The sequence below is a fragment of the Grammomys surdaster genome, unplaced genomic scaffold, assembly GCF_004785775.1.
Source record: "Grammomys surdaster isolate TR1022 unplaced genomic scaffold, NIH_TR_1.0 140, whole genome shotgun sequence".
NCBI classification, from domain to species: Eukaryota; Metazoa; Chordata; class Mammalia; order Rodentia; family Muridae; genus Grammomys; species Grammomys surdaster.
The window spans coordinates 10,730,853-10,756,186 of NW_021604598.1; the positions used below are offsets into that span (position 1 = coordinate 10,730,853).

The window sequence follows — 25,334 nt, forward strand, 5'->3', positions numbered from 1 at the left end:
ACATACACATACACATACACATACACATACACATACACATACACATATACATACACATATACATTCCAGTATTGTGCCTGCATGCCATACAGGGCACCAGATCTCACTATAGATGGTTACACACCACCATGTGGTTGGTGGGAATTGAACTCAGGATCTCTGAATGAACAGCTATCACTCTTAACCTCTGAGACATCTGTCCAGCACCTCAAGAATATATCTTCAGTCTGACTTTCCTGGGCATTTGACAGTAAATGCATGACAAACAAAACAGGCAGGTCCTTCTCCCATTTTTAAGGTTCTTATCCTGCTGAGGAAAACCACATACTGAGCTAATGAAATAAGTAAATTCCAACACCATTAGAAGGAGATAGATCTAAAAAGTAAATTAAAGAAGAGAGCAAGATAGGGAGAATCAGAAGTGGAAGGGGGAATTTTGAACAGGGCTCAGAGAAATCTGTACAGAAAAGAGATCTGAGAGGGAACCACATGGATATCCAGGGTAAGCACTTGAAGTTCATTTTAAAAAGAGAGGTACAAAAGCCTTGCAGGAGCATGGTGATCATGTCTTAGAACAATAGAGGATGACAATGAAATAGTAAGGGTGAAAGCATGAGGAAATGTGGTCTTCTAGGCCACTGTGAGGCTTTAGCCTGGAATGGAAATTTGACTCATGATAATTATGGAAATATAGCACCCAAAATCAAAGTAGAAGGAATTGAACACAGTTTATGGGAAAAAAATAAATATGAAGCTGTGATCATCACATACAAAGGAAGAATCCAGAACTTTTACTTAATGAAAGATAAAATAGAAAAAAAGGGAAAATATCAGAATATGTAATTGTGATCTAGAGACATCTTTTTAAATACTCTAAAAGAATTAATCCTAAATGATAATGTGTTAAATATGATACCATCAAAAATAACTGTGCCTGATTAATGGATAATACATTAAAGTTAACAGCACTGACAGGTTGTAAGAAAATGTTTGTGATATCTAAAATGACAATTTACAAGTGCACATGGAACTAATTTAAGTCAACAAGAGACAGATATCCCAAGAGGGAAAAAGCTGGGCAAAATATAAATAAGCAATTAAAATAGAACAATCCCCAGGAGCAAGCAAAAATTAAAAGCAGTTCTGTGATTACACACCACAGAAGCAAATGAAAATAATAATATTATCTTCTCCTTGTAAATTCAGTTAAAAGGCAGAACTCAGTATTTTCAATTATAGGGGGAACACATGGGAATAAAAGGCACACATGCCATCAGCACACACAGTCCTGAGGGCTATCAGTGGGCATCCACACAAGGCAGGTCCGCATGTGCTTTATGAACCAGTAGTTGAGCATAAAGAATTTCTCCCATAAGTCCAGAGGTGTCCTACACAAGAGTATCCTTTGTCCTCTCATTTGTGGTGAATGGTTCGGAGCAGTTGGAGTGTTCATCACTGACTGGGAAGATGCATACAACGGGTTTGGTGGGGACTCATGAAGTTTGTGGAAGCCTTAAGGAAGGATGAACTAAATGTGGTGGTAGTACATTGCGCCCAGCTTTACTTCCAGCACTTAGGAGGTATAGACAAGTCAATCTCTATGAGCTTCAGGCCAGCCGGGGATGCATAGTGAAACCCTCTCTCCAAACAAACAAACCAGAAGAACTAGAAGTTCACAGAACACCAAGGCTGGTTCTCAAGTGCTAAGTAAATGAAATAAATAAGATGTATAACTGTGCTGGCTAAATTTGTGCCAACTTGACACGAACTATAGACCTCCGAGAGGAGGGAACCTCAACTGAGAAAATGACTACATAAGATCAGGCTGTGGGCCATCCTGTAGAGCAGCACTTTCTTAGTGATTGATTGAGGAGGCCCCAGTCCATTCTGGGTGGAGTTATTTCTGGGCTAGTAGTCCTGGGTTCTATTAAAAAAAAAAAAAGCATGCTAAGCAAGCCATGTGGAGCAAGCCAATAAGCAGCACCCCTCCATGGCCTCTGCATCAGCTGCTGCCACCAGGTTCCTGCCCATTTTTAGTTCCTGTCCTGACTTCCTTCAGTAATGAACAGCAATGTGGAAGTATAAGCCAAATAAACCTTTCTTCCCCCAACTAGCTTTTTTGGTCGTGTTGTTTTGTGCAGCAATAGAAACCCAAACCCAGACAAATAAGCTACAACTATTTCCATAAATGCAAGTACAGAGCAAAACATATTCCAAGGGAACATATATCAACAAATAGCATAACATACATAATAGAGTAGCTGTGGATAGTAAATGGAAGAATTAAAGTGGGAATGGGGACAAAAGGAACATGTAAATAATTGAAGAAATTGTTCATCCATTTTTTTTAAATAATTGGAGGAAAATGGCCTCAGAGGTAAGGGAAATGCACACAGGTAGAAAGACACATGTTTGAAAGAACAAAAGTAAAGCTAACAACTTCCGGGGACAAGAGTATATCAAGAGGAAACATGGAAACTACATTCAGAACATAAACTGGCTATCTGAATTTGGTGTATTTTTTTTATTTCCGTCTATCTAAAGTATTAGCTATAAATACTATTAGTAATATTAAATATTATATAATATATTATTAATATTTAATTAATGATTTGACGCTAGGACTCTGGATCACAATAAGAAACAGGAGTTATGTGGGCTAAAATAAAAAGAATCAAATAGTTGACGCACTTTGTTCTAAGTATCTTCTATCGAGTACAGCTAACATCTCTGGGCACTTCCTGTGGCTCTGTGATGTCATTTCCTTTTGAGACTGTTAGTTCCCTGTAGAGTTTGCACTTTACTCAACCCTGGCTTGCCTCATAACAGATGTGATTTCCAGCTGTGTCTATATACCAACCACAGTGTGTTCATTAATAACAATTATTAAGTACTTTATGTTACAAATTGAGCCTGTGGCAATAGAGAAAACATCCAGCCATTTGTTTTATGGCCTCTTGTCAGAGCTAACTATAAATTCACATTATCTCAACATTATCAGCCCTGCAAATCTAAGCATGAGTCATAAATAAAACCACCAAACAGCTCAATCATCCTGAAAAGAGCAGAGCATAAATTAACGTTTGACGATCTAATGTTATGTATAAACTTAAATAATAGCTCAGGCCTTCCTGTCAGCTCATTATGCAAAGTATTATTTTTAAGACTTAGATGTGTTGCTGCTTGGCTGGTGTGTACATTGAGACCTACAATTAGAGCACAATAAATACGTAATCTGCACAATGCCCTTCCGGAACCCACAAGTTTCGACTAATTATGCATAAAGAACTATGGAAATAGAAAAAGCCATCAGCCAAGAGAATGCCTCTTAGGACTATAGGGAAAAGAAGACAACCACACATCCTCTGAACACTACATCTCATGGAAGAAATTGTTAAATTGAGGAATTAATTAATGGAAAACAAACAGTAGACTGCACATGTCACAGACACCTGAGTAGAAGTTCATATGGACATGTAGACAATGCACTTGGTCATCTCTCTACATAGGGTCCAAAGCATCTCATATGATGAAGGCAGATCAGAAAGAGAAACACGAAGAAGAGGAATAAAGACCAACATAAAAATTATTAATAGTCTACTGGAAATCAAATATATACTTTAGTGATTAGATATTATTTTTCATATTTAAAAATGAATTCCTAGTCCTGAGAAAACAATGAAGTAAGAACTCCAGCTAGTTTCTGAAAAGAATATGAAGGACTCCAAGTCTTACATGCAATTTGGGAGCACAGACAATAACCTCAAACTGCCTTTACTTTTAATCAGTAACTAATACTAGAAACTTTTCTGAGTTACAGATTTTATGGACATTAATGGCAATGGACTGTGATTAAAAAAAATAAACAATTGTCAAATACTAGAATCCATTATGAGAATTAGGTAAGAATACTATCTGAAGGAAATGCTTAAATACATCACGGTAGACAGAAGGTGAACTTCTATGCCAATGTGAAAATTTATTTTTTAGCGCATACTTCAAATAAAAGTTCTCCCAGAACCACTTCAAGTTATAAATAACATACTTGTGGTCATTAATTATATTATTATAAAATTTAGACACACATAAATGCTCATGCCTATGCACAAAGCTAGGAAATATGCTAAAATACTAAAAGTGTTTTCCAATAAATGAGACTGTATTTTTTAATCCCAATAATCACATTTTCTAAAATTTCTTACAGTGAATAAATGCAGTTTAAGAGTATGCCTAGTATGAATTTCTGTCCATGTTATTTCCAAGGCCATTGGCAACCTGTATACAATGGACTTGCCTAACCTTGTTTTTCACAAAATCCAATATAATACTGATCACATATTTCCTTAGTGCCCTTGAATCATGCCCTCTTTCTTTCCAAATCAGGTTTTCTCAAAATTTGGTTTTCTATATGTGCTCAAGGTAAGAAAATCTGTTGAACTATGTTAAAGTCGGCATCCTAATGAACTCAACCTCTGCCCGAAAACATAAAAACAAGAGTATTCCATAAAACATTACCTCTTACCCCTCCCCCCAAAAAACCCCAGGCTTTGCCATACATCTCTTACATCTTGAGATACTGAGAGGCCAGACCAACTCCACCTTAGTTTCACACTCCATCTTAGAAAACCTGACCTAAGGTTGAACTCAAGTTAACTAACAAGCCAGCACCTAGCACGAGTTTCCAGGTTACTCCCCAACAAATTTGCACCTCCAGGTTACAGGCCTGCCCCTGGTACTTCACTTCCTAACAGAAAAAAAGCAGAAGTTAAGTTTATGATTTGGCTCCCAGCACCAGCCAATTATGTTAAAGGCCATAATGGCTCCCCAATCAAATGTATACCAGGCAATATACCCCCTTCTTGCCTCTGTAAACACCTACTTAAAATTGAGCTCAGGGCTACACCTTCCAGTTCTACTGCATCAGAGATGGCAGTATGGCCCAAGCTCTAGTTTGTAAATAAAGACCTAGTGGGATTGCATTGGAGTCGGCTCCTTGGTGATCTTTTGGGGTTCACAAACACTTTCTGGCACAACAATATAATTCATCACTCATGACCACATGGCTCAAAGCCCTTTATCCTCCATAGTCAGGTTCCAGCAGCCCTACTGTGTCTACCATCTTCTGCTGTCTACTGAGCTCTTGTCTTTCTTTAGATACATTTTCCTCTTTAATTGTCACCCCTCCTCTAACACCATGCCTTCAGACTACGAGGGTTTCCAGTTCAGTTCTCATACATGCAAAGAAGGAAAAACAATAAAGCTCAGTGCAATTGACTTCAAAAACCATGAAGTTTCAATAGTCAACCAGTGTAAAAATGCTATGTCTGCCCCCTGTGTTATAATTTCTGCAACCTCCCATTCCACATTTAGATAACAAGTATTACCAGTTTTCTGTCAGACATTGTTTAACAACTATGAAAATTATGGCTATTTATTCTATATGATTACCTGAACCCAACATCAATACATTTTATTTTACTTCCAAAATATATCTTGAGCGATCCACAGCTGTTTTTGTTCATCAGCACCAATTAAGACAAGTAGTTGTGATCTCTCATCTAGACTCCTAAAATAGCATCTAACCCTTTCTCCCCATCCACTTAACCCTTCATCCCATTATACACACAAAAGTCAATCATTTTCTCAAAACAGTCTATCAAAAATAATTAGCTCTAAGATCCAGAATCTCCAATGGTTTCTTTAATAGACACATGCAAAGATACTAGTTCAGCTACTTGCATAACACACAGAAAGTAAAGTTCTACTTAAAGCTGTGGACATAGAGAAGAGAACCTGGAGCTTGAGTGAAGTATGTTTATACTAGAGGACCCTGAAAGCCATACATTTAAGAGGTGGAGGTGACTGTTAAGTTCTTTACTATCAATTTGACACAGTCTACAGTCACCTGGGAAGGGAATCTCAATGAAAGATTGTCTAGGATAGGCAGACCTTTAGGGATGTCTGTGGGGATATTATCTAGGTTATGTCCACCAAGTTAGGAAGAGCAACCTAGAATGAGAAGCATCTCTCTTTGAGCAAGAGATCTTGCATTGTATCAGAGTGGAGAAATTGAGCAGAGCATTTATGCATTAACTCCTTGCTGACTGCTCTTGACTGTGCACGTCGTGTTACTAGCTGCTTCAACTTCCTGCTGCCTTGACTTCTTTGCATGGACTATATAACCAGGAACTCTGATCCAAATAAACCTCTACTCCCTTAAACTGTTTTACCAGACTAGTTTATCACTACAACAGGAAATAAAACTCAAAGAGGAACTTGACGGAAAGCCTCTCTAATTCATAGACCTAGATTTTTCTTCCTAGCTGTTATATTTACAGAAGATATTTTAGTAAGCAATGCATTGCACACTCTGAAGTGGATAATTATGTACTAAACAAACAAAAGGTATCTAAAGCCATCTGAGTTGCCTCTACCCATGATGACTGAATTAGTGACGTTCATAGACCAGGCATGCTTGGAGTGTGGATCAAGCATCTTCTGCTTCTTACTTCATAGAGATTAATAATCCCAGTGTTTACAATATGACAAAGCCCCTTCCAATCTCTCTGTCACAAATACATGAAAGACCCGGTTTTGTTTGTTTGATTTCTTGAATCTTTCAGCACTTTTCTACATTTGTATCTTATTCATCACCTGAAAAATTTATGCAGGGATCCAGCCATGTTGAAGTGAGTCTGTCAGACTGGCAGTGGGGTTTGACAGAAATGAATTTGCATGAGTAGCTGGGGAGTCTCCTGAGAGACTACCCCCTGTTAGAGTAGAGAATTCCGGCTCTGATGAACTCAACCCATTAACATTATTCATTGAAACAAAAAGCTGATTCTGAGAAGAGCTGGGTCTGTCATGAGCATTTATTCATCCAATTCCACAAGCTGGAAGATCTGTGATTTAGAGGCCATTGGCTTAAAAAAAAATCAGTAATTGCTTTTTCACTTCAGGGAAAACTGGTTCACTATACAGAAAAAGTCAGATCCCTACAGTGTTAAAAACTGTTAGTCACTTATCCAATATCCATTTCCCTCTTCCTCTTGGTTCAGTAAGCGTGTTCTTTTGTGTTTTTTTCTTTTTGTTTTGGTTTGTTTTATCATTGTCTAAATTGTCCATTGTCAGGCTAAATGCCTGCTTCCCCTCCTCCTTGGATGCTCAGGGGTATCTATTCAACAGACGCATTCATGGTAAATGACAGACGCACAACATTTCCAGAAGAGATTATACATTCTTTAGAAAAGCAATGATTGTATTTCATAGTTTTTCTACTCTTTCTTATAACTTCCCTCTTAACTTAAATACAGACCTGATGCCTAGAACTTCACTGGATGTCATCTAATCATAAAATGACAAGATTCAGGAAAGGACAAGAGACTTGAAGATGCAGTCCTGACACTCACAAGGCACTGACCAACTCCTTCAGATACTTATGTTCAACACAACTTCAACCTGCGCCAGATAATGTATGAGAAAATTATACATATTCATGATATCCAGGGATCTTGTATTTATGGAATTTTATTCACCATCAAAAGCTAAGAAGTCCTCAAAGTTCCACAGCCATGGAGTGGCTTGCAAATAGCTAGGGAAACCTCTATTGGTTTCGTATTTCACATACTGTGTGTGAAATGTACATGAGATATATTTTTTTCCATTCCTCCTCCTTTCCACATAAGCAGCAGTTGAGAGAAAAGCACCAAGCACAAAGTGACTGAACTGTGTGAGCTGAAACCCTGACAGAAGATAATGAGGGAACGTTTTAGAGTATACTTCTCGGTCTAGAAAAGGTCAAGTCATTCAGAATGATCAGCAGCGATATTAATGTCCCAAGGAACACAAGCACTAGGAAATTTCGTTGCCTGTCAAGCTCTTTGCTCTAAAAAGAAAGAAAGCACTTTATTCCTCAAGCATCCATGGATCCATCGAGTAGTTCGCTTTTTGACTCTTAAGGAGCTAAGAAAGATTAACATAAAAGTTGATTGTGCAGTTTTACCAAGACTCAAGAGCTGTTCTGCTCACTGTAGCAGCCACTAGACACAGGAAGCTCTTTACATTCAAATAAGTTACATAATATGTAAAATTCAGTTGGTTAACTACCCTACATATTTGCAACTGCTGGCATCACAGACTCAGAACATGGCCGTCATGGTAGACAGTTTTATTGGACAGATCACTCTAAAGCAGTGATTTATAACCTGTGGCTTGCACTACCTTTGTCTAACCTCTATCTCCAGAAATGTTTACATTATGATTTGTAATAGCAAAAATCACAGTCATTAAGAAGCAACAAAAAAATAACTCTATGGTTGGGGATCACCACAATATTAGGAACTGTATTAAAGGATCTCAGCTTAGGAAAATTGAGAACAAGTGCTCTGGAGAGTAAGAAAAGGGCTGTATGGCTTAGATGATCTTTGGTAGATGACCTCTGGGTTCTGAGGCACTAGAAAGCAATTGCACAGAATAGATTTTCATCAAGTTCGTGCATTACTGTATTCCTAATGTCCAGTAAGGAAGTGATTGCTTGGAGAAGCCAGTCCCCAATCCAGTTTGGTACAACTTGAATTTGTCCTTCCTTTAGACAACTCCATCTGCCTGGGGCACATATTTAATTATCTTCTTATTGTATTTCTATTTCAATTTTAGTCCAATCTGATAATTTTCATAATCTCCTACATTCTTTAAAATCTCTGGCTCATTCAAGAAAGTTCTCACAGTTCCCATGCATTTATGGTTCATGCTAAGACAACTCCTTTTTCTTTTTATTGCTGGTACTCAGTTTCCTAGGCTAATCTTCCAGTCAGAGCCCAGCCATTGAAAAGTGTTCATATGATCTGCTCTATGTAAAAGAGAAAGCAGAAGGAGATAAGGACAGGCCTCTAGTTATGTGACTGTCAATACAGACAGGGCTATTGCTCCTCAAAGCATATTGCTTCTTGTTGCCAGTACTAGTTTCTGATTTTATTATTTTGACAGTACACTTGATTAAAAAAAAAGCAGCATAAGGAATGGAGGGTTTGTTTTGGCTCACAGTTTAAGGGTATTTTATACCAAGGCAGAGAAGGCTCAGAGGTAGAAGCATGAGCAGCTGGTCACATAATGTCTGCAGTTGGCAAGCACAGAATAATACGTGCTGGTATTCATCTTGCTTTCTCTTTTGTATCCAGTATAGGGCCTCTGTAGAGCACATTTCAGATGTAACTTCACTGTTCAGTTAAACTTTTCTAGAAATGCCCTGACAGACATACCCAGAGGTAAATTTCCATGGTAATTCTAAATCCTTCAAAGTTGACAGCCAAGATTAACTATCTGTTTTAGTCGGGGTTCTCTAGAGGAACAAAGCTGATAGGATAAACATGTATTAAAAGAGTTTATTAGATCAGCTTATGTTAAAATAGTAACAACCATGTTCCACACCTGAGAAGTGAGAATCTAGCAATTCTTCCACCCTTGAGGCTAGGCTGCTTCAGCATTTGGAGTATTCTCACAGTGGTTGTTGCACATCAGAGAGTTCAACAACCCAGTTTTTGCCCAGCTCATGAGACTGGGTGCCTCAGCACTTCCAATCTGGTGCTCCAAGTATAGAAAGTTCCTGGAGAGCTGTTCCTTAGTCAACCATAGAAACCTGGAAACATTGGTTCTGGTATCAAAACATGTCCTTGGTAGTACTGACAGGATGAATCAACTCTGAAGCAAAAGGGAAAGCCAAGTCAGCAAAAGGAGAACCATTTTTCTTCTGCCACTCCTTTTTATATTTGGATTACTACCCATACTTGTGGTGGGTCTTTCTACATCATTTAAGGGGTCTAATCCTGATAACTGTTTAGTTATAACTTCCTAATCATATTATTCTAATTTGTGACAAATTGACATTAAAACCAACCATCACATTATCACAAGTCCACTCCTTGTCACCTAAATACACAACTTTTAAATTAAAGCATCCCACCTCTGGCCCCTATGGGGCTATAATTATCTCGTAATGCAAAGTGTATTCACTCCAAATTAAAACATCTCCATAGTTCCATCCTGTTTGAAAGACAAACATTCAGGTCTCTTCTGAGTTTCAAGACAATCATTGAACTCTGAGCTCTTACAAAATAAAGAGCTACATGATCCTAATACATTAAGGCAACGAACGTAAAAGAGAAAAACAGAGGCATTGTAAGAAAATACAGGACCAGGGCAAGACTGATGTCCAACAAGTAAAACACCAAATCTTATTGCTTCATGTCTGGCATCTGGAGCTCATGATTGGATCATAGTGGGTCAATGGGATTGGGTAGCCTGACCTCACCAGCTCTGTTGCCTGAGTTCTAAAAGCCAGTAAAACCAGGCAATATAGGGCAAGGTCAGATTTTCTGACAAGAGACCATGATATACCATTGTGTGAAGAAAAGTGAAGCCCAAGTTTCAGTTGAGATCCAAGAATAGTGAAGATGTCCAGTAGAATCAGCACCTCTGTGGAATGTTGGAATGACTGGCCATCCCTCTTCAGTAAAATCTTTCTTGAAGTACCTTCATGGATATGTACCAGGGTGTTCTTCCATATTATGTCTAATCTCCATAAAGTTGATACTCAAGATTAAGTATCACACTGTCTCTGGCCTGTGCTGTTGAGTTTCTCTCACCTAATATACCTTATATTATCCTGGGAGAATGTTTGTCCTCTACATTGATGACCTGCACCTTCAAAGAGATTCTTTAGTGTCCTCTAGATTGTATCAGAAAGATAATCATATTGTTAGTCCACATTATCAGTCTAAGCTCCAAACACTGTTATATAGGGGTCACATCATTCATCTAAACATCCGTGAGGCCTCCCCCTACTTCACTATTGTAGCCCATCATTCAGAGCCACAGCAATCATCTGGATTCTTTTCCATTCTGCTTAAATACATGTATCTGCATTCAACTAAGCTTTCATATTTCATATAAATACAGCATAGATATTGCTAACTCTCCCATGATAAATACAAGCTACACTTAGGTCACAAACTATCTTCTTCATTGCTGGAGAACAATGAAGAGGTAATGAAGAGCTGGGGTCCCATATCCTCTTTAATCTCATGTTCAAATGACTTAAAGCTTTCCACTTTACCTCACCTCACCACTGTTTCCAAAACACCCCGATAGCACCAGGATGGTGACAAAGGTTTAATATATGTTAAAGTTTGAGGAGACATTTAAGATCTAAATTATAGTATACTATGTCTTGGAGTGACATACCTTCACCTGAAGACCATGACGAAAGCAGTAACCCTGGAAGACAAGACAGATGTTACCAGAACTTCATGAACATGTCTGATTCTCCTCTAAATATAAAAAGCTCATAGAATTGGAATGAGGCTTTTGTGATGGAGGCTGTCATGGCTTCATGTGTTATCATCTTTGTGAATCTTTGGCTTTTCTTTAATATTTTTTCAATTCATAGGGGATGGATTCACTCAGAATCAATGCCAAGAGCACAGTTGTGGGGAGAATATCCCTTGCTGGTTGAATCTGTTCCCTTTAATAGAAATACTTTGTGACAAAGGACAGAAAGTGACTGTCTTTTGGTCACTCAAAGCTTTTATTGAGGATGTAGAAATAATTGTCTACATAATGCAGTGACACCCCAGCAATAGTACTTCTATCTGCAAGAAAGAGGAATACATACACATATAGGATAGACAAATGAGCTGCTCCAAGAACAGTAAGGTATTCGTGATGGGTAATGATTGTCAACTTGTTAAAATCTATACTCTAAGCCAGTGGGTGTGTATACAAGGAAATTTCTAAAATAAAACAATTGGGACTGGAAGACCCCCCCCCAAATGTTACCATGTGGATGCCACCATCTCATGTGTTAGGGTCCTAGACTGAATAGAATGGAGAAAGTGAGGTGACTGCCACATTTATATTTCCTGACCATGAATGCAAGATGGTCATCCTCCCTACTGCCAAGCCTTCATGTCACAAAGGGCTCCGTCCTCTTGAATTGTCATCCAGAGTAAACCTTGGGTCTCTTGTGTTGCTTCTTGTGAGGTGTTTGGTCACAGCTTCCAGTGTTTTGTCACAGGGTGAACTGGTGCAGCATCGTACCTACCAGTCCATCCTTCCTGCTGATCTGTAGCATCTTTTCTTGTGCTGATTTACCATGTAACCACTGACTTTCTACAAGATTATTCTACTCCATCACTCAAGATTATTCTACTCCATCACTCACTGCTTTGGTTTGAGATTAGAAAGATACTATCATTATCTGTGTTTTAACATCATGGAATATCTTATTTAGAACTTATTGGATGGTCTAGCCTTCCAAAACTGCCTTAGCAATCTGTGATTAAGTATTAGAATCATTTTATTCATTTATAAAAGTAAAAACTATACACAGAATTTGTATATTATTGGGGAAGAAAATCTATCTTTACAATACAAACTTTCTATTGTGTAATACACCTTTTACTTTTGATGTTATGTTGCTTACAGGTGTTTGTAATCACTAGATCATCATCTCTCCACTCTGTATGTTTTCCTGAAGTTTTTAACTATATTATATTTTACATTTTATTCTTACAGCCAAGCTTCCATTTCACAGTTTCAGATTTATATTTCAGATATTACACTATCACTATCACTGTACTGATAACTATTCTAATTACTTGTTTGAATTATGTTTAATAAGAAAAATGTGCTAGATATATTTTCTATACAATAGTCTAAGACTATGTTGTTGATCAGTGGATGTAACACTTTCACATTTATTAGAATTACCATTATATTAAGATTTATTTCTGTTTTACACTCCCTACTCTGGATTCTTTCCTGTCTCATACCAGACAAATGATTTTTACTGACTAAAGGTATATAAATTCTGTATTTACCTTCTGGTAAGTGATTATGTTACCAATACTCACATTTTGTGTTCATTTTCTTTTAAAATTTTATATATATACGTATACATACCATTATGTGCATTTTAACACACTCTATTCCTGCCCATCTCTCTCTAGTGCTCCCTCCTCTCACCATCCAGCCACTGTAACCACCAGGTGCCGCTGACCATTCAGATTTGTACTTGGACTATATTCACTCCCCTGTGCTAGAAAGGGAAGTGGCAAGGATACAGGGAAAGATTTGGGTAGATCTCATATCTACTAATCTCTTTGCATTTCTTATAAACTCATAGAATATATGGAAGCTGAAAATTAGATCTTTCCCAGGAGTTCATTTACTATTGCGACCTGTTGTTACCGTTTGATTGTTTAGCAGGGGTTTCTGAGCTGGCTCCCCAAAGTCTTTGCCTGTCATCTCCAGCCACTGCCATCTGAATTTAGATAGCTTAGTGTTGAGCTAATGGTTGGACAAAGATATAATTAGGTGCCAACAGTCACTAAACCCTCCAGTTTTTGCCAACATTGATATACAGCCTAAACATAAGGTCCAATATTGTGTCTTGGCAAATGGAGGAAACTGAGAGGATCTCTACGGTTCCAACTTCAGCTTCCCCTCCCTACCATACTCCCAGAAATAAGTCTGCTATCAAACAGCCATTCTCATCATGAGCCTAAGTATAAAGCCTGCTTCCTGCGGGAAGTACAATTCAGTTCCCTGTCGGTAATAACTCAGCTATTGCTAAAATAGCCTTTCACAAACTCCTACAGGAGCCAGTAAATAAAAAGTCTACTTCCACAGTTCCTGCTTAATCTGTTCCACATTGTGATCCCTGTAAGACCCTGTGTGGTCTGCCATGTTCTGCTCTCTGAGGCTGTGGGTTGATGGATAAAAAAATCTACCACCTCTCTCTCGGCTGCCCAATGTCTGGTACTCTGTTTAGTCATGTGCAGAACTGTAGGGTGAATCTTTCTATCAGCAACGACATGGAAAAAAGAGGCAATGACCACAGGATCTGTGTGCAAACTGGGACACATATTCAACACTCCAGCAATTACAACTCAGTGTTAGCTTTCATTTCTGGTTCCTCTATATCTCAAGGCCAGAAAAAGCCGCGAGATTTCTAGCTCTTTCCTAGGCATGAGCATAGCTCTATCTATGCAAGCATCTAAATTTTAGGATTATATAAAATATAAAAGTATTCCCAAGCTCCTATGATCATCCAACATGCGGTCCTCAGGGAGAAAGGGGTGAGTTCCAGAAGAACAGCTAAACAGAAGCCTGGCGACTGGCTTCTCTCTAGAAACCACTACCCAGATAAAATAACAATTTCCCCTTCAAAATGAGTGTTTTAATGAGTACCAGGTCTTGTCTGCCCTGTCTGGTACTAGAAATACAGAGCACTTCTTTTCAAGGCTATCTTTGGGTAGAGGATCTGTAGATGAGTAAGAAGACATCAGCAGGTTAAAATAGGACAAAGCTCATCTTTTTTTTCTAAGATTTAACCATTCTTTTATCACCAACAGTTATCAGCCTTTGTTTAATTTCTGTAGTTCATAAAACATTTATTCTGATAGCTTTTCCACTCTTTTCATTGCTTTTATGGAAAATAAACTTTGTTACTTCTTCCTTGATCAGTTTTACCAATAGCATTCTGGCTTTTCTTAATATGTACTTATTTCTGCTTTATGTTTCTAATATTTTTCTTTTATTTCATTGTAAACATTCCTGATGCCTACTTAAATGTTTTCTTTGTTCCATTAATCATTCCACTAGAGTGTTTATCTCTTATTAGTCATTATTTAATTCAATATATCCATTTGTATGTATTTTTGCGAGCTCATATTTTTCTGACAGCATCAGTTACATATAATACTGACAACAAGGGGCTAGAATCTAGGTATAACGTGGAACACACACATACACACACGTGCACATATTCATGCACATAATCATGAATGTTTGGAATCATTAAAGAGAGAAAACATGGAGACAAGAGGAGCTTAGAGGAATGCTCCTCAATATTTAAATGTTGACTTTTTTTTCTACATCCTCTACATCCTCACCAGCATCTGTAATCATTTGTTTTCTTGGTGATAGCCATTCTGACTGGAGTAAGATGAAATCTCAAAATAGTTTTAATTTCCATTGTCTTGATGGCCAAAAATATTGAATATTTAAAGTACTTATTAGACATTTGTGTTTCTTCTTTTGAGAACTCTGTTCAGTTCCATAGACGATTTTTTTTTAAATCGGAGAGTTTATTTTCTTGATGTTTAGATACTTTTAACTCTTTGTACAGTCTGGAAATGAACCCCCTGTCAGATGTAAAGCTAGTAATGATTTTTCTCATTCTTTAGACTGCCTCTTCACTCACTTTACAGTTTCCTTTGAAGTACAGAAGCTTTTGATTTCATGAGATCCCACTTGAAGACTATTTCCTGAGTGGCTGGAGTCATACTTGGAAAGTCCTTACCTATGTCTACACCTACTTTATATTCCAACAGCTTCAGAGTTTCAAGACTAGCATTGAGATCTGAAAGCCATCGAATTTATTTCTGTGCATGGGAAGAGGAAAGGACCAACTTCATTCTGTTTCTTTATGTAGATATCCAGTTTTCCCAGCAGCATTTGTTAAAGAGGCTACTTTTCTACTTATTTATTTTTCTCTCCAATGGGTGTTTTATGCTTCTTTGTGAAAAATCGTGTTGCTATAATCGTGAGGATGTCTATCTGGTTCTGTTTTATATCTCCTTCCCACTGATATGTGTGTCTATTTTTGTGTAAACATCATGCTGTTTTTATTATTATGGCTCCATAGCATAACCTGAAATCAAGAACAGTGAAACCTACACCAGAGCTCTTATTGCCCAAGGTCTTTTCTAATCCCATATAAAGTTTAAGTTTTTTAAAAAATTACACACACACACGCACGCACGCACGCGCGCACACGCGAACGAATGCAAGCACACATACACTATTGTGAAGATTTCAGTTTGGAGTTTTACTAAAATCACATTGAACTTCTAAGTTGCTTTTGGTAGGGTGGCCAGTTTCCTAACATTAATCCTATTAATCCACAAGCATGCACAGTTTTTCATCTTCTACTGTCTTCTTCAATTTCCTCAGTGTTTTAAAGTTTTGTTGTAGAAATCTTTTACTTCCTTGGTTAGACTCACACCGAGGTTTTGGTTTTTATGGTTTGTTTGTTGCTATTGTGACTGAGACTTTCTTTGATTTCTCTCTTAGTATTCTGGTCATTAGTATACAAGAAAGCTGGTATGTTTTGAATGTTAATTATGTAGCTTGCCACTTTGCTGACGTGTTTGTCAGCTCCAGGAGTTTCCTAGTGCATTCTTTAGGATCTCTCATGTAGAGAATCATCTCATCCGCAGATAAGAACACTTTTACCTCTTCCTTTTCTATTTATATCCCTTTCATTTGCTTCTGTTTTTTTATTAACTTGTTCACTTTATGTCCCAATATCAGCCCCACCTCTCCTCCCAGTACGCCCTCACATAGATCCTTCTCTAAGAATGGGGACTCTATCTGGCTTCTCCCTATTTGCTTCTCTTGTCTTATTTCTTGGACTAAGACAACAAGCACTATATTGAATAGGAGCTGGGAGAACGAAGCCATTTGCTTGTTCTTGATCTTCGTGGCAATGCTTCACATTTGTCACTGTTTGGCATTATGGTAGCAGTATGTTTGTCATATTCAACCTTAATAATGTAGGAGAATGTTCTCTCTAGTCTTTGCCTCCATGGGCTTTTATTATGAAGGGTTGTAGGATTTTGTCAAAAAGGTTTTCTGGATCTATTGAGATGACCAGGTAACTTCTATTCTTGAGTCCATATATGTGATCAATTATATTTATTATTTCTTGTACATCTAGAATGAAATCAACTTCATCATGGTCAGTTACTTGTATATGCTCTTGAATTTAGTTTGCAAATATTTTATTGCAATTTTTTCTGTCTATGCTCATCAGGAAAGTTGGTCTGTAATTTTGTTAGTCTTTGTCTGGTTTTTGAATCAAAATAGTACTCTCTGCCTAAAGAGTTTAGAAATTATCTCTCGTTTTTTCTACTTTATAGAAGAATTTGAGAAGTATTGATGTTACCTCTTCTTTGAAGATCTGGTAGAATTTTGCAAGGACTCCATCTAGACCAGTGTTTATTTTTGCTGGGAGGCTTTGAAATTACAACTTCAATTGTATTGCTTATTTTAGATCTTTTTAATTTTTTTCATATTGGTTTAACTCTGATAGACCATACACTTTGACAAATCCATTCATTTCTCTTAGATTTTCCAGCTTAGTGACATATATATTTTAAATGTATGCCCTCATTGTTTTCTGGATTTCATTGGAAATGCTACAATGTTTCCCTTTCCATCACTAATTTTACTAAATCTGGGGCTTTTCTTCCATTCTTTTGAATAATTTAACTAAATGTTAAGGGAGGTTTTCTTTTGAAAGAAGAACTCTGTTTCATTTTTAGTATATATTTTTTATTTCTGTTTCATTATTAACGCTCTAATCTTAATTATTTTTCTTTGTCTACTGATTTGGGATTGAGTTTGTCCTTGTTTTATATTCAGTGGCCTAAAGTGCATTATTAGGTTGCTTATTTGAGATTGCTCTGGGTTTTTTTCTTGTAGACACTAGAGCTATATAAACTTCCTCTCAGGGTTGCCTTCATTATATTCAATGTGCAGGAGGCAGAGGCGGCATATCTTTGTTAGTGTGAGGTTCTTAGGATTACATAGTGTTTGGAGCCTACTCCTAGCAGAAAGCAGCTATCATCTTTGCAGCCATCTCAGGCCATATACCCTGACAAGAGACTTGTTTTCAACAGCCCACAACAGCTGAGCACACTCGGATAAACATCTTGTTTTTCTCACATATCTTGTTTAGTTGTTTAGTGCCCCCCAGCTGCAAGGCACATGTGGTATCCACAATGCAAGGCACCTGACATAGTGCCTTCAGCTGTGCTTGTCCACGAGGGCAAGGCACATGGTAAAGCGTATAAATACCCAGGATTTCCTTTCAATAAACGAGACTTGATCAGACCCTTTGTCTTGTCCCCATTCTTCACGTCTCTTGCCCCTCCATCCCCACTCTCTCTCTCTCTTGCTAGACCCTGACCCACGGACTGGAGCAGCATCTCAGGCCGGGACAAAGTGGCCCCCAAATGTGGGGCAGAACAGGTCATTATAACATAGTGATTTCTGACTCAAAATTTTGCTCAGTTTCTTTCTTGAATCTCTCTTCAGCATTAGGGAATCTCTCTTCAGCATTAGGGACACTTCCATTCACACTGATGACATTCTCATCCATTTCCCCAACTCTGTTGCTAGTTGTCCTCTCCAGAGTCTTGGGCTTATTTCCCTGTTTCTGTTCATCTGTGTCTTCTTTTGGGTCATTGATCATTTTTTACTAGTAAACTTCTGAAATCATCAGACAACATTTGCTCTTGGAACAAAACCTTTTAATTTGCCAGGCAGTGGTGGCACACGCCATTAATCCAAGTACTGGGGAGGCAGAGGCAGGCAGATCTCTTGAATTTGAAGCCAGCCTGGTCTACAGCGTGATTTCCAGGATAACCAGGGCTACACAGAGAAACCCTGTCTCAAAACAACAACAACAACAAAACAAACAAACAAATAAAATACCTTTTAATTGAGTAGCTGAGATGAAGTAATCCTTTATCATAGTCACATGACCTTGTTTTCTCATTTTTTTTTCTGTGTTTCTGTGTTGCAATATGTGTAAATGTTGAGCTGCAATGCTTTCCAGTTCTATTTGAAGATCTTCATGATCAGGCGACTACTGAGGGTCAATCCCCAGTACCCACCAAACTGTACAGCATATGGAGGTACACTTAAAATCAGTTAACACTATTTGTGTATCATCAATTTTATGAAAATAGAAAAAACTAACATTGCATTTTTATAATATTAAAATTATTTAGGGTGAATTTGGAAATGGTAACTGAATGAGATAAAGGAAGGTAGGTGAAAAAGAAAATAGAGAATAGCAAGGTCAAATAAACAGAGGAGAAATAAGAGAAGAGCTGGGGAAGCATGTAGTGAAAGGAAAAGGAACACTATACTCAAACATAAAAATAAAGAAAACAACAAAAGATTCCCCAATAATGAAAAGGTCCCCAAAACAAAATTAATGTAAGAAGATTCAAAAATGAGATTTAAAAAATGCTTTTTTAAAAAATTAACATAAAGTCAAGATACTTTGAAGAATATAGAAGAAGAGTTGGTGAGATGGCTCAGCGGTTAAGAGCACTGACTGCTCTTCCGGAGGTCATGAGTTCAAATCCCAGCGACCACATGGTGGCTCACAACCATCCATAATGAGATGTGATGCACTCTTATGGGATATCTGAGGACAGTTACAATGTACTTACATATAATAAATAAATAAAACCCTTTGGACCGGATGAGCGGACCAGAGTGAACAGGAGAAGGGAAGGAAGGGGACTTCAATAGCTTCCTTTCACAGAGCCTCTGCAAGCCACATTTATCTTTGCATTCTATGGGCTGGGCAGGTTTTCCCACCCCTCTGGGACTCTCTTGTTTGTAGCCCCAGGGGTGCCTAACATTGAGCTGGGGACTCTCTCCTAAGCACTCTGGGAGTAGATAAGTAGCCACAGGACTGAATGAGATCAGCACAGGCAGACTTTTCCTCAGACCTTTTAACTCTCCTGAGCATTAGCTACTCTACCAGAGCAATGCAGTTGTACATGTCAAATGCTCCACAAAGCTTCAGAGTTCTTGATTGTCGTTCTGTGAATCTCCAGCAGCAGCTGAACCACCTGCTGATCTCAGTGTTAGCCCCCTCCCCCTTTTTTATTGGCTACTATATCTATTTACTTTTCTAATGTTGTCCTCCTTCTCAGTATCCCCTCCGAAAACCCTCCATCTCATCACCCCTCCCCTTTGCCTCTAAGAGGGTGCTCCTCCACCCATTCACCCACTTCTGCCTCATCACTCTAGCATCCACCTAAGCTAAGGCATCTCCTTAGCCGCCAAAGGACCAAGGTCCTCCCCTCCCACTGATGCCAGCTAAGGCAATCCTCTACTACATATGTATCTGGAGCCATGGACCCATCCATGTGTACTCTTTGGTTGGTGATTTAGTTCCTGGGAGCTCTGAGGGGTCCTGTTAGTTGATATTCTTCCTATGCGGTTGCAATCCCCTTTGGCTCATTTAGTCCTTCCCCTAACTCTTCCACTGGGGTCCCCAGGCTCAGACTAATGGTTGGCTATGAGTATCTGCATCTGTAGTAGACAGGAGATGGCAGAGCCTCTCAGGGGACATCTATACCGGGCTCCTGTCAGCAAGCACTTCTTGACATCAGCAACAGGGTTGAGGTTTTGAGTGTGCAGATGGGATAGATTCCTAGGTAGGGTGATTTCTGGATGGCCTTTCCTTCAGTCTCTGTTCCATTTTTTCCTGTGTTTCTTTCAGTCAGGAACGATTCTGTGTTAAAATTTTTGAGATGTGTGAGTGGCTCCATCCCTCAACTGGGGGCTGTGCCTATCTACTGGAGGTGGTCTCTATAGGTTCTCCCTCCCCTTTGTTGGGTATTTCAGCTAATGTCATCTCTGTTAGGTCTTGGGAATCTCTAGCTTCCCTGGCATCTAGGACTTTCTAGGGTCTCCCCCCAGTTCCCCACCCACCACTGCTACATATTTTTATTCATTTTCCTGACCCTCTGGACTTCTCTCCTGTATTTTCTCATATCTGATCTTTCCCCCCACTCTTTCCCTCTCCCCCTCTCTCCCTCCCAGGTCCCTCCTTTCCTCTACCTCCTGTGATTATTTTCTTCCCCCTTCTAAGTAGGATTGAAGCATCCACACTTTGGTCTTCCTTCTTCTTGAACTTCATATGGTCTGTGAGTTATATCATGGGTATTCTGAGCTTTGGGGCTAATATTCAATTATCAGTAAATTCCTACCATGTGTGTCCTTTTGTGTTTGGGTTAACTCACTTAGGATGATATTTTAGACCACTCCCAGACACTTAGGCTAAGGATATCATTCCCAGTAGACTTTGCTGCCTGGGCTAAGCTTCCATCTATCAGCACTGTTTGCCTTGTTAGCATCTGTCTCTCCTGGCATCCACAGCTGTCTCTCATTGGCATCTCTGTTAGGGTCTCAGGAGGTTTGAATTCAGCACAGCCATTACTGAGCCTATCAAGCTGTTCTCAATATCAGTCCCATTTCCACTGTGCGTAGCACTCCATGTGGATTGGAAAGTAGAAGTTGATGGGGGTACAGGAGAGGATAAGAAGAGCCTCCATACGCCACTATTTCCAAACACCAAGAATTGATAAAGAGTGTCAGGAACAAATTTGACATGTATCCTGGTGATGTTTCAGCTACTCAATTAAAAGGTATTTTGTTTGTTTTGTCTTTTATGTTGTTTTTGTTTTGAGACAGGGTGTCTTTGTGTAGCCCTGGGTGTCCTGGAACTCACTCTGTAGACCAGGCTGGCTCCAAACTCACAGAGGTCTGCCTGCCCTTGCCTCCCCAGAGGCTTCTGATAGCTGGCCCATTTCTTACTTTCAGTGCTTCCTGTCTTCTCTTTTCTATTTTCCTACAGGTCGCTGTCCCAATTCACCCCTTCTTTTATATCTAAAACGATTCCCACATTTATATAAAATGTCAGTGATGGGTTGGAGAGATGGTTCAGCGGTTAAGAGTAGTGGGCACTCTTTAGAGGACTCAGCATCGAGTCATACCATCCACAAGACAGCTGATAACCATCTGCAACTCCAGCCCCATGGGAATGCAACATGCTCTTCTGGCCTCAGAAGGCACCAGGTGTACTAGCAGTATACAGAAAAGCATGCAGACAAAATGCTCATACACATTAAATAAGAATAATATAATCGGGGCTGGAGAGATGGCTCAGCGGTTAAGAGCACTGACTGCTCTTCCAGAGGTCCTGAGTTCAAATCCCAGCAACCACATGGTGGCTTACAACCATCCGTAATGAGATTGGATGCCCTCTTCTGGTGTGTCTGAAGACAGCGACCATGTACTCATAAAATAAATAAATAAATAAATAAATCTAAAAAAAAAAAATAATATAATCACTGTGGTGCAGTGTTTTCATCCCCATGGTTATCTATACTTGAAATAATAGTTGAATGAAGTATCATAGTGCTTGGGTTTTAAGATGCTGTAATTTTGTGCAAGAGGGTTCAGCATGTGTGGGAGGGGGCTTTGCTTGTGAAAGGCTCATACATTGTTGGAGGCTTGAAGGAAGCACTACACCGAGTCGATGTTAGGTAAAATGTGGCCAAACAGGCTCTGCAACCAAGACTCTTGTGATAGTATAAAAAGCATAGATTTGGATTCTGTGTTCCCTAGCTACAGATCTGTGAATTGAGATGTGTCTTTTGTATCCTACCGTGACAACTGCTGGCTGAGGACATTCAGAAGGAAGGCATGTCTCTAGAAACACACTGGCATGATTTGGGAGGTTGGATTTTTGTCCTGTTCCTCCACCTCCAGGAAACAGGAGAGGGCAGCATGGTGCACACAGAATTCCCATGGCCTTCTGACATCCCTCCCTTGCCTTAAGTATTTCTTCCCCCTAGCTGCTTCCCTCTAACCTTTAAAACATCATTTGTGTTAAACAAGCAGTATAAGTATTGTGTTCCTTTAAGTTCTGACAGCTAATTTAGAAAGTTAATCAAATTCAAAGAGGGGGTTGGGACAGAGGTTCTAGACACCTGACTTGCTTCTCACATCTGAAGTGAAACAACAGTCTCATGGCTCATCCTACAGGAGCTGACCCCATCTCCAAAGAATAAGACTAGATTAAACCGAAGTATAGGATACCCCCGCCCCCCGTGGTTCACTGAAGACTAGGCTGGGCTGGTCAAAAAGAGCCATGCTTTTATGTACAAAGGTAAGAGGAGCTATATTGATTGAGAGAAAAACGGTAAGTAAAAAACACTAATATTTCTCCTATTTCTATCAACTTCCCCCCTGCCATATCAAATAAAACCACTGACTGTAGAAGAATCAGATTCACTAAATAGAATTAGAATAGGAAAAATCACATCGTTTTATTTTCCTCCTTAAACTAATGTTGATTAGATTAGTAATTACTGAGCACCCACTGTATATTAGATAGTATACTAAATTCTAAAGAATGATCTCCCCAAATGACACAATGTTTATGGAGTAGATACCTGGGCTTGCCTGAGCACCTCTGTGAATTTCATGCCATGCATGTCTCCCTTGCACCCCTCATCTCAGCAGTTTTAGCATGCATGAAACACTAAAAGCAAAAGCACATTTTTCACTCACCCCTGTTCTGAGTGTTTGTCAATTGGATACACCTGAGTGACAGAGACAATGGCATGCACGGTGGCTATCTGATTGTTGCTCTTGTTACTCTCGGGCTGGTAGGTAAATAGGCAAATCCCTGAAAATTCAAGAACCACTGAGGGGTAAGGCACATGTGGCCCTCCAGTTTCCAGATTCCCAAGATTCACCAGGCATTTGGGTAAGGACTGGCTTCTAACTCCAGCTCCCTAGGCTGCAACTCTAGTATCGTGCCCTGAAATTTGAAACTGACCCATCTCTCCCTTTCTGTGGGAATGTCAGCCATTTTCAAGCACCCTGTTTTCTGTAACAAGGTCTTTTCCATTGAAGATATACAGAATAATTTTTGTTTCATTCCTGGAGGTGTGATAGGGATGATGAAGCAGTGCACTGGTATTTAGGAGTTTGCTTTGTTTTAACACACACATCAAATCTCAAACCTAGACAGTCTAGCCTTTGCCATCTGGAATCACTCTCTTTATTCTGAGCCAAAATAACTCTGAACTGAGGTCCCTGGTGAGACCCATGCCACAGAAGCTGCCACCTCCTTCCATTTTCATTTATAGCAGAGCTGAAGCAAAATGTGCCCTATTAATCTAGGTCAGATAGCCCTAGAAACTATTCTCTCTGCCCTTGTCACCATCTGGGCAGGTCCCCAGTCTTCTGCTCTTTCTGTCATGCCTCCGAGGGTCAGCTCTCTGCTTGGCCTCTGGAATAATCTGTGCTGCACTTGACCCTGACTGTCCTCCATGATGTGAGCTCTCGGAAACACATAAATTCTTGTCCACTCACTGCTCTTGCCATGCCTCCCTCCACACACCCTAGTCATTATCCTGCCAGCCTTCATATTGAAGCAGTAATGCTGCCTCTTGCTTTACTCTGGTTTGAGAGGGAAAATGACAAGGTGTGCAGAAGGAGTGCTGAACAGTGATGTTTCTGACAGCACTTTGGCGTTCCTCAGCAGGGCATCGCTTGCCCCACAGCACAGCTTAATCATAGCTGTGGGGATGGCTTCCTACCACAGCGGATGGCGTGTCTCCGTCTCCAGAATCGCAGGCACCCAAGGGCTTTGGTGTGTTTGAGTTGTCAGGCTCAGCTCCCAGCAAGCTGTTAATTGTCTCTAAGGTAATTTGACCACAATTAAGTTAAACTGTCATCAGGTGGACATTGGAGCCTTGGTTAAACTATGTAAATTTCTGCAGCAAGACTCCCTACAGGCATGATAAAATACAGAATGCAGCTTGATTCTTCTTTAATTGAGTTTTTAAGAATAAAAAGGACAGAGTTTAGTTTAGTTTACTACTCGGACATAATTAAAGCAATGTAATCAACAACTTACTTGTGTTTTAACCAGCATTCATTGAATGCCCTAGTATGTGAAAAAGATTATTATAGAAGTCAGAATGGGACATAAAACATGGCAAACAAATGTTCTGGGAACAGTGCTTTTCTATGGGTATAAGCATAAATAGTTAATATGACACTGTGACAATTCAGCTAAACAACAGTAGTACATTTGTCCCTAGGACCCAAAACTTCCTCAGGAATGGAGTGTTGACTAGGTTCAAAGTACCAGCGATGGATTCTCTCTTGCTAAATCAGTGTCAAACCCAAGAAGAGAGCAGTTGGTTATTCCCAGAACCACCATGCCACTATTATACCCATGGGCACATTCCTGGAATGTTGTATCATAATTCATGGCGTTCACAGATGGAAAAGACTATGTATAGCTTTTTCCCCCAGCAGCATAGCATCATCTGGCATGGCAAAAGCGATATAGCCAAAAGAAAGCTTCAGGCATCTCAAACTTACCACTGAGCTGATTTTTTTTTAAAGATCCCATGACACTGACTTTTCCTCTCCTCCCTCTCTCTCTCCTCCCTCTCCCTCTCCCTCTCCCTCTCCCTCTCCCTCTCCCTCTCCCTCTCCCTCTCTCCCTCTCCCTCTCCCTCTCCCTCTCTCCCTCTCCCTCTCCCTCTCCTCCCTCTCCCTCTCCTCCCTCTCCCTCTCCCTCTCCCCTCTCCCCTCTCCCCTCTCCCCTCTCCCCTCTCCCTCCTCTCCCTCCTCTCCCTCCTCTCCCTCCT

General features: G+C 39.5%; 1 pseudogene; it reads right to left on the bottom strand.

Annotated features, from left to right (window-relative positions):
• LOC114618086 overlaps window positions 1-25,334 on the bottom strand; it is a 105,238-nt pseudogene that overhangs the window by 26,551 nt on the left and 53,353 nt on the right.